The sequence below is a fragment of the Zingiber officinale genome, chromosome 11A (genome assembly GCF_018446385.1).
Source record: "Zingiber officinale cultivar Zhangliang chromosome 11A, Zo_v1.1, whole genome shotgun sequence".
Classification (NCBI taxonomy): domain Eukaryota; kingdom Viridiplantae; phylum Streptophyta; class Magnoliopsida; order Zingiberales; family Zingiberaceae; genus Zingiber; species Zingiber officinale.
This window is the reverse complement of record NC_056006.1, coordinates 64,048,965-64,058,666: the sequence shown is the minus strand read 5'-3', so window position 1 is coordinate 64,058,666 and position 9,702 is coordinate 64,048,965.

The following is a 9,702-nucleotide window of genomic DNA, read 5'->3' as shown; positions in this document are numbered from 1 at the left end:
GAGAAATAAGATTTCTACTGTATAAATGTTATAAGTCAACCTCTCTATCTCTTCTCGGTATTAGATAGATGTGCTTATTTACTGGTAATGTACAAGCAGAAATAGGAGCATTGACAAAAGATAGACCGTCGGAGCAATGGATGGGGAGTAGTCATTTTCAGAGGGACTTATTTTCTATCTCGGCCCTCCGGCTTATACTAAGAGTTGAGCGATTGTTTGTCACGCATTGACTAAGAACATTATATCGGTTTGTTTGGACAAGAGGATTTTCGCTATAATAAAGAACAAATGTTGTTCTATCTATTTAAACGATATGTTCTATTGTAGTGCACCTCGATAAAAGGACTCTATATTCTAGATCTAGAGAGCCCTATCTATAACGTAGTACCAAGAGGTTCAAATCGAACGATGAATACTATCTCATTCGGCGGCATCGCTTAGGTCATATAAATGACAAGCGCTGACAAGGTCCTCGAGCCTCCCAATAAGAGATGATGGTTCAATTTCTTTTGAATCGAATCACACCACCTACACTCACGCGTGAGTCATGGCATCTGGCGTATAAATGATAATTAGGGACTCCTTTATAAGTAGCACGCATGAAAGAAGGCTAAGTTTCATTGCGACTCACACATTGTTAGTAGTGAGGTGTGTGGCCCCTACCAAAGCCTTGTCTAATATGGCTTGGTGTGTGTGTACATAAATCTGATCCTTTTGCTAAAAGACTGGCCTCCTTTGAAAGTACAAAGGCCCTTTAATGAAAGTGTGTATATAAGAACATGTATATCTTCACATTTACTTAAGCGGCAAGAGTATTCGGAAGTTGGAAAGAGTCGAGGTGGATACTGTGATCTTTCAAAAATACTCCTGCTCGTGTTGTACGTACTACCAAAGAAGACTTGAGAGCAGTCTTATAGATACTTACGTGGACTTTGAGCGAGGATGATCATATCTGGGGAGTTAGTTCGGGATATACGGCACACAGACGACGCCTTTTCATACGGAACCGACCAAATGGTAGTATATCCATGAAAAGACGAAGGAAGACACCTTATATATGTACGGGACATATCTATGATCGGCATATCTATGGCATTTTCACGGCAGGACTTTGGGGTTGTGAGGCAGCTTACATAAAGGGGTATCCATCAAAGAGTCACTGAAAGCAGCAACTCCACTTCATTCCGATTATTTACGGCTAAGATATTCACTCGAGGCTATCCTCGAAGGACAAGTACGCTTCCGGCATCACACACGACGAGACAAGACGTGGCACGGGGTGCATATTTCACGGACGTTAGGGTAGTTGTGGCAGTACAGGTCTGCTGGCCAATAGCATATGCCATTCAAAGAAAGAAGGAAGATATCCCAGTAGGGAAAGTTGGAATTCGCAACTTCCGATCGGTTTGAACCGTGGAACCACAAAGGGGTCAGTGTAAGGATCGGATGTTGCCTCGATGTGGATGATGTTGTTCGAGAAAGACGACAGTCTTGTTAAGATGATGTTGGGCCTTCGGCAACGCAATGTACTCACCTTTCTCTTTGGTCGATAGAATGCCATGAATAGAGATACTCATACGGCGAGGGAGGATAAGCCTACCACCATCGCTAGAAGTTGCCTCATAGCTGATATCGTCGATTCGAGAAATCGATGAGCTGGAGTGGATAGATTCTAAATGGATAGAAGCCATGTACACCGACAAAGTATGGACTTTGGTTGATCCACCAAGGGTAAACCCATCATTAAGCAAAGAGACAGGGATGGACCGACAAGGGTCGACTTATAGCTAAAGGTTTCAAGGCATTAAAGGTATCGACTATGATGTCCTTTTCTCCAAAGGGCGATTGACTTTAGTGTCCATCCGGATTGCGTTTGCTTCGGATCATAAACACCACCTGACTAAGTGAGATATGGCAGATGGATGTCAAAGCTGCGTTTACGAATGAAGAAACCTACTCGAGGATGCATGCTGACAACACGAGGTTTTGTAGATCCACAAAGATACTAGTAGAGTATGCAAGCCGCATAGATCCATTTATGGACTAAAGCAAGCTTAAGCTTCTCGGGCTGGAATCTTCGATTCGATGATGCGATCAAACAGTTTGGTTTCATCAAGAATGAAGATGAGCCTTGTGTCTACAAGAAGGTTGTAGGGACATAGTTGTCTTCCTCATATTGTATGTGGATGACATACTACTCATTGGGAAGGACATCCCTATGCTTCAGTCTGTCAAGACATGGCTAGGAGTTGCTTCTCAATGAAGGACTTAGGTGAGGCATCTCGTATTCTTGGGATACGATCTATAGAGATAGATCTAAGAGATTGCTTGGCCTAAGTCGAGTACATATATTGACAAGGTACTCCTTCGGTTTGCCATGCGAAATTCCAAGAAGGATTTGCGATGTCACATGGCGTGAGTCTTCGAAGACTCAAGGTCCCTCTTCTAGAGAGGAGAGACCGCATGGATCAGATCCCTTATGCCTCAGCCATAGGATCGATCATGTACGCCTTGCGTACTGACCGGATGTCTCGTATGCTTTGAGCATGACGAGAAGATACCAGGTGAAAGTCATTGGATAGCGGTCAAGAATATTCTTAAGTACTTACGAAGGACTAAAGAATATTTCTTGATATATGGAGGCAATGATGAGCTAACGTAAGGGTTACGGTGATGCTAACTTTCGACCGATCGGGATGATTACCGATCGCGGTTCGTATTTTGCATTAATGGTGCCACCGAAGAGTTCGAGGATCGATTGATTCTATGAGTATATTTTGCATCGAGGCGCGAAGGAGAGTTGGATCCGCAAGTTCATCATTGAACATGGGGTGGTTCCTAGCATCGCTGACCCAGTTGAGCTCTATTGTGACAACAATGGAGCTATAGCACAGGCGAAGGAACCGACCAAGCACATACTACGGCGCTTCCATCTCATTCGAGAGATTATCGATAGAGGAGATGTGAAGATTTGGAGAGTACCTACAGAGGCTAACATTGCAGATCCCTTGACCAAGGCATGATGGTCACACTAGGTCTTTAGGCCTTAGAGCCTATCTTGATTGGCACTAGTGCTAGTGGGAGATTGTTAGTTAGAGCCCTAGAGCCAATCATTTGATGATTGTATGGACTCATGTATATCATATTCTTTTATATTAATAAAGACATTTGTTTGGTTATTATACTTATTTATATTAGTGCCAAATAGACTAAGTATAATAGCGTCCTTGAGTAGAAGGTTCATACCTATATCAATCGATTAGTTGGATGATATAGGGAACACTACTCTAAATCATTCCTAGTCAGTATTAGCATGAGACAATGTTAATACAATAAGACTAACATGTAGACCCGACTTGATCTCACAGTCATGATAGAGATATCGTGACACATGGGTATGCATTAGAGAATGTATCTTGAATAACCCACCATGAGAAAGTATCATGGATCGTTATATGAGTGTCATATACTTTCTCATGTGGCTATTAGTATGACTATTAGTCCTTAGAACAAGTCACCATGGATCCCTCAATAAGGATGTATGTGCTTTGGTTTACAAACGTCACCTGAATGGACTATAAAGGCGATATCGGGTATATCTAATTATGTAGAGGAGTGATGTGATGTAGATGGGATCTATCCTCCCATACGAGCTACATCGGTATTCTTGATAGAGTGAGACCACTTGCATGTGCACATTGCCAAATGAGTCAACATTAGATGTTGAGCTCATTTGATCGAGTGAAGTCTACTTGAGGTTCAAGATTTAGATTGATTAGAGGATGACACGGTCTATGCCTCATATTGATCAATCTAGATGTCTAGGATAGAAGGACACTTGTCATTATTTTGTGAGTAGTCACAATTGGTAGTCACAAGGTGATGTCGGATCTCGACATTCTTGTAACTTGGGTAGTAATGTGTTGCTAGATACCGCTCATTTCTTATGCTCCTAAATGGGTTTAGGGCATTGCCAACGTTACAAGAACCTATAGGGTCACACACTTAGGACAATTAGGTGGAGATTAGGTTCATATGATGTACCAAGAGGATTAGATTCATTTGATGAATCAAATTGGATTAAGAGTAATCCTAATTGGGCTAACTTGAGTTCGACCCAAGTTGATTCATGTGTTAAATGAGTCTAATTTAGATTTTGACTCATTGAATCAATTTAATTTAATGAATTAGATTCATTATATTAAGTTGGCTCGAATCAAATGGTTGGATTAGATCCACCATGGTAGAGATTGAGTCAAGTTTGACTTACTTGAGAGAAGAAGGCCAAAGGTCAATTTTGACTTGACCTTTTGCCACCTCATTGGTGAGTTGGCACATTAGGTGGACCAATAATGATGTTCCACATCATCATGGGTGCCACCTCATGAAATAACAAAGCCACTCTCTTAATGGTTTCATATTAATTGCAATTAATGCAATTAATGTGAATTTTGAAATGTCCACTTGTTTTGGGTGAAGAAATTCATTTTTCATTCACTTGTGTGCATCTTCCTCCTTCTCCCTCTCAAGCTCTCCCTCTCCCTCTCCTCCCTTGGCCGAACCACATAGGTGCTAGCACACCTTGGTTTTTGGTCATCTCCATCTAGTGTGTCCATGTGGATACTTCTAGAGGACCGGCGCTTGACGGTCTTGAGATCCGACATCATTAGGACGAGCGGGAACGCGAAGGGCATCGCATCAAGGGTAAACACTTTTTCCTCATAGATCTAAGTAGTAGATCAGTTTTTGAACTCGTACAAGAAATAGTTTTTCGAATTTTTATACGAATCTTTGCACGGATCTACGGCTTTGGGTCCTTCGGGGTTTCCGCGACGTATCCATCTGGATTTCCTCGTGCCAAGTATCCAGTCAATCCTTTGACCTACTTGGACTTCCCCCAGATGTCTGGTCCACCTTGACCCATCTGGATTTCCCTTGCCTGGCTTCACTCACTAGGACTTTCACCTAGCTTCACTCACTAGGGTTTTCCATCTGCCTAGCTTCACTCACTAGGACTTTCACCTGGCTTCACTCACCAGGATTTCCTTCTGCCTAGCTTCACTCACTAGGACTTTCACCTGGCTTCACTCACCAGGATTTCCTTCACTAGGACTTTCACCTGGCTTCACTCACCAGGGTTTCCTTCTGCCTAGCTTCACTCACTAGGACTTTCCATCTGCCTAACCTTCCAGTTATGACTTCCCAGTCAGGTATCCGGTCATTCTTGACCTACTTGACTCTTCTTCATCCACACTGATCAGTCCCTGATCAGAATCTCCTCACATGAACAACTGCACCTGCATTGTCCATGTGTCTACATGTATTGTCAAACATCCAAACTATGACCAAGACTCAAGCTTGGTCAACCAGGTCACCTTGACCTAAAGGATATTGCACCAACAAACTTTACTCCCACTAGCTCTTCAAGAAATAAATTTCCTTCCTAAAAATACCCTTTTTAGCAAAAAAACACTTTGCCTTGTATGGGATTATAAAAGTAATATCCTTTCATTTCCTTGGGATATCCTATAAAATAGTACTTATCTAATTTGGATCCTAGTTTATTTGAAAATTGGCGTCGAATGTAAATCTTACAATCCTAAATCTTTATAAAATATATCTTGAGATTCTTCCCAATCCATATAGTATATGGTGTCTTTATGATGACTTTAGACATAACACGATTAAGTGTGAAAGCAACCATCTCTAAAGTAAATCCCTAGAAAAAAGAAGGAAGATATGTTTGATTCATCATTAACCATATCATATCTAATAAAGTATGATTTTTACTTTCTGATACACCATTCTGTTGTGGTGTTTTAGGAGGAGTGAGTTGATATATGATCCCAAACTCAACAAGATGGTCGTGAAACTTTTGGCTAATGTATTCCCCATCTCGATCTGATCAAAGCATCTTAATACACTTTTCATGTTGGTTTTGTACTTCATTATTGAATTCTTTGAACTCTTCAAAGAATTCAAACTTGTGTTTCATGAGAAACACAACCATATCTACTAAAATCATTAATAAGCATAATAAAGTATTGATAGCTTCCTCTAGCTACTACATTGAAAGGGCCACAAACATCAGTATGTATGAGTCTTAACAAATCATTAGCTCTTTTGTTGTGTCAACTAAAAGGAGTCTTTGTCATCTTGCCTAGTAGACAAGATTTACATGCCTCGTATGTTTTAAAATAAAATGAGTCCAAAAATCTATCCTTAAGGAGTTGGGATATGTTATTTTCATTAATGTGACCCAAGAGTCAATGCTAGAGATTGATGGATCGAAAGCGCCAGAGGGGGGGGGGGTGAATAGCGCTCGTGGCTATTTTAACGATTTAAAACACAGAATAGAAACGCAGCGGAAAGTAAAATCAAACACACAGAGACGCAGGTGTTTTACTTCGTTCGGAGCCTATGGCGACTCCTACTCGAAGGCCCGCGGTCCTTGACCGCTTTCGGTGGGCAACAACTATATATCGGAAAGATTACAATTTGAATTACAATTAATGCAATAAGTAAACTAATACCGACAACAAAAGATCGAAGAGTCTGAGCTTCGGGTTGTCGACATCGAGTAGTAGCACTTCAAGGTCGTCTCGTTGGCAGCACTTCACAGAAGAAAGCTTAGAATGTGTTGTTACTTGAAGCTACACCTCAACCCTCTTTTTATATGAGGTTCCGGGCGCCTGGGACCTTTCCGGGCGCCTGGAGTGTAACGTAGCCAGCCAACTAGGTTGCTCCACGTGGTGAAGTCGCGCAGGGGATAAAGTTTGGTCCCCGGCGCCCGGACCTGTTCCGAGAGCCCGGACCTCCGGGTGCCCGGATCCATTCCGGGTGCCCGAACCACCTTTTTCCAGCAGGTTCCTCTCCTGCAAAACAAGGTTAGTCCAAGCAAATACCCTGCAAGACAGTGTTAGAATCTGATAAAACATAGTAAAGAAAAACTGACAGTCTTCGGACTGTCCGAGTCTGACTTCGGATTCCCAACCGGAAACCCTAGGTCGACCCGACGCCTACTGTTCCCTCTACGGGGAACGCGTCCTCACCTACTCCCCTCAGGAGAGATTACCTGATGCCAGTCCGGTCCTCCAAACCGACTGGACTTTCCGCCTAGGGTTACCACCCCCTAGGACCTAGGGTTACCGCCCCCTAGGGTTTTTCTCCACCTAGGGTTACCACCCCCTAGGACCTAAGGTTGCCGCCCCTTAGGATTTTCCTCCACCTAGGGTTACCGCCCCCTAGGACCTAAGGTTGCCGCCCCTTAGGGTTTTCCTCCACCTAGGGTTACCGCCCCCTAGGACCTAAGGTTACCACCCCTTAAGGTTTTCCCTCACCTAGGGTTACCGCCCCCTAGGACCTAAGGTTACCACCCCTTAGGGTTTTCCCTCACCTAGGGTTACCGCCCCCTAGGACCTAAGGTTACCACCCCTTAGGATTTTTTCTTTGCCTAACCACAGCTAGGACTTTCCTGAAACGCTTATTCAACACATTAGATCACCACAAACCTTAACTTTGAATCCTTTGCCATTATCAAAACTCAGGTTCGATCGTCGGATGCTTCCCGCACCAACAGAGATATGTTTTATTTAAATTATTAGGTTTGAACCATTTGGTATTTATGTTATAGATTGGGTTTTCAAACTCTAGAACATAGAGTCCATTCATATGACATGCACTATAATAGAACATTTCATTGAAATAAAGAGAATAACATTTGTCCTTTATTATCAATGAAAAATCTTTCTTGTCTAAATAAGAAATAGAGATAATGTTCTTCGTTAAAGCTGACACATAATAGCACTCTTTAAGTTCTAAAATAAGCCCACATAGAAAAGATAAAGAATATGTTCCTACAGCTATAGTAGCAATCCTTACGCCATTGCCTACTCGTAGGTCCACTTTTCCCTTCATCAATGATCTACTATTTTTGAGGCCTTGCACATTCAAATAAATGGGAGACGCACAGTCAGTATCTAATATTTATGAAGAAGAAATAGATAAATTAACTTCTATAACAAATATACCTAAGGTTGAATTATCACTTCTCTTCCTTTTTACTTCCTCGAGCTACAGCTTGCAGTTCCTATTCAAGTGTTTAGTCTCACCATAGTGGAAGTAGGTTCCTTTCTTAGCCACCCCACCTTTAGGTTTCAATGCATGAGACCTAGCCTTGCCTTTGGCATGGGGCATACCCTTACCTTTGTACTATCATTTGCCTTTGCCCTTTTGCACCATCAAAATGTTACTAGGCTTTACGAAGGTTGAGTTTAGCAGTTCTCAACATGCCTAACATATCAGGGAATGACTTGTAAATTTTATTAATATTATAGTTCATAACAAATTGACTGTAGTCTTCTAGCAACAATTGTAAAAAAAGGTCAGTTGGTAATTCTTGGCCCAATAGAAATCCCAATCTTTCAAAGTTCTCAATATACCCAATCATTTTAAGTACATGAGTTCCTGTTGCTGCGAGAAGCATCCGACGATCGAACCTGAATTTTGATAATGACAAAGGATTCAAAGTTAAGGTTATTTGTGATCTAATGTGTTGAATGAGTTTGCAGGAAAAGTCCTAAGGTATCTTAGGCAAAAGTTCTAGCTGCAGTTAGGTAGGTAGGAAAACCCTAGGGGGTGGTAACCCTAGGCGGAAGCCTTGGCGGGTCAAGGCCTTCGGGCAAAAGTCCTAGAGTCGGATACTCTATGTGAAAATTCGGGTATCGTGGATCGGGTGGAAAGTCTGGGCGGGTCGTGGAGCGAACGTCCAGCAGAAAGACCTGAAGACTCAAGCGCTGATCAAAGCCCAGTCGATCTGGAGGATCAAACTAGCAACATGTATACTCTCCTGAGTGGAGTAGGTGAGGACACATTCCTCACAGAGGGAACAGTAGGCGTCAATTTGACCTAGGGTTTCCGGTCGAAAATCCAAAGTCAAAATTGGACAGTACGGTGACTATCGTGTTGGGATGTATACTATAAGCCTAGCTTTTGTATGAACATCTGTTTTGAAATATTTTGAAATGAGAATCACTTTGGTCAAATGTTTACATTCTATATTTATATATAAATCAATGCAGTTGTCCATTTAATTTATATTGTAGATAACATGGTGTGTGGTGCCACACAGAAGATCATGTTATCAATTCCTTATAAATTATAAATAGCAGCTCATAACCAAGATGGATTGGGATAAACCATGGGAATGGTTGTAGTGTAATTTGGTATTAGTCTGTCTTGACTATAAAATTACCCTAGTACACTATGTGTGTATTAAGCAGGACCGTTTGAGGTTGTTCGATTTGTACTGACTACATAAAAGAACAGAACCTCTATTATTATGGATGTGCATCCTCTTAATCCCTATATAATAACAAGCACGTATATTTAATATTTATTTCTTTAACTTATCAATGGGTGAGATTTATTCGTTAAATCAATAGTCCCGGTAGTTGGGAGATAGTATTATTTATATGGTGTGTTGTTGATTATAGAAGGAAATTATTTCCTAATTATTTAGGTTGATGATGTCCCCTTGAGGAGCTTATAAGGATTATCATGTAAACCCTGTAGGTGGACTTAGTCCGGCATGATAATAAAGTTCAGTGGTACTACTCTTGGAATCAGATGTTAATTAATTGAGTTGTCAGTAACTCATTTAATTAACGGACATACGATATCTTAAACACGGGGAGATTAATG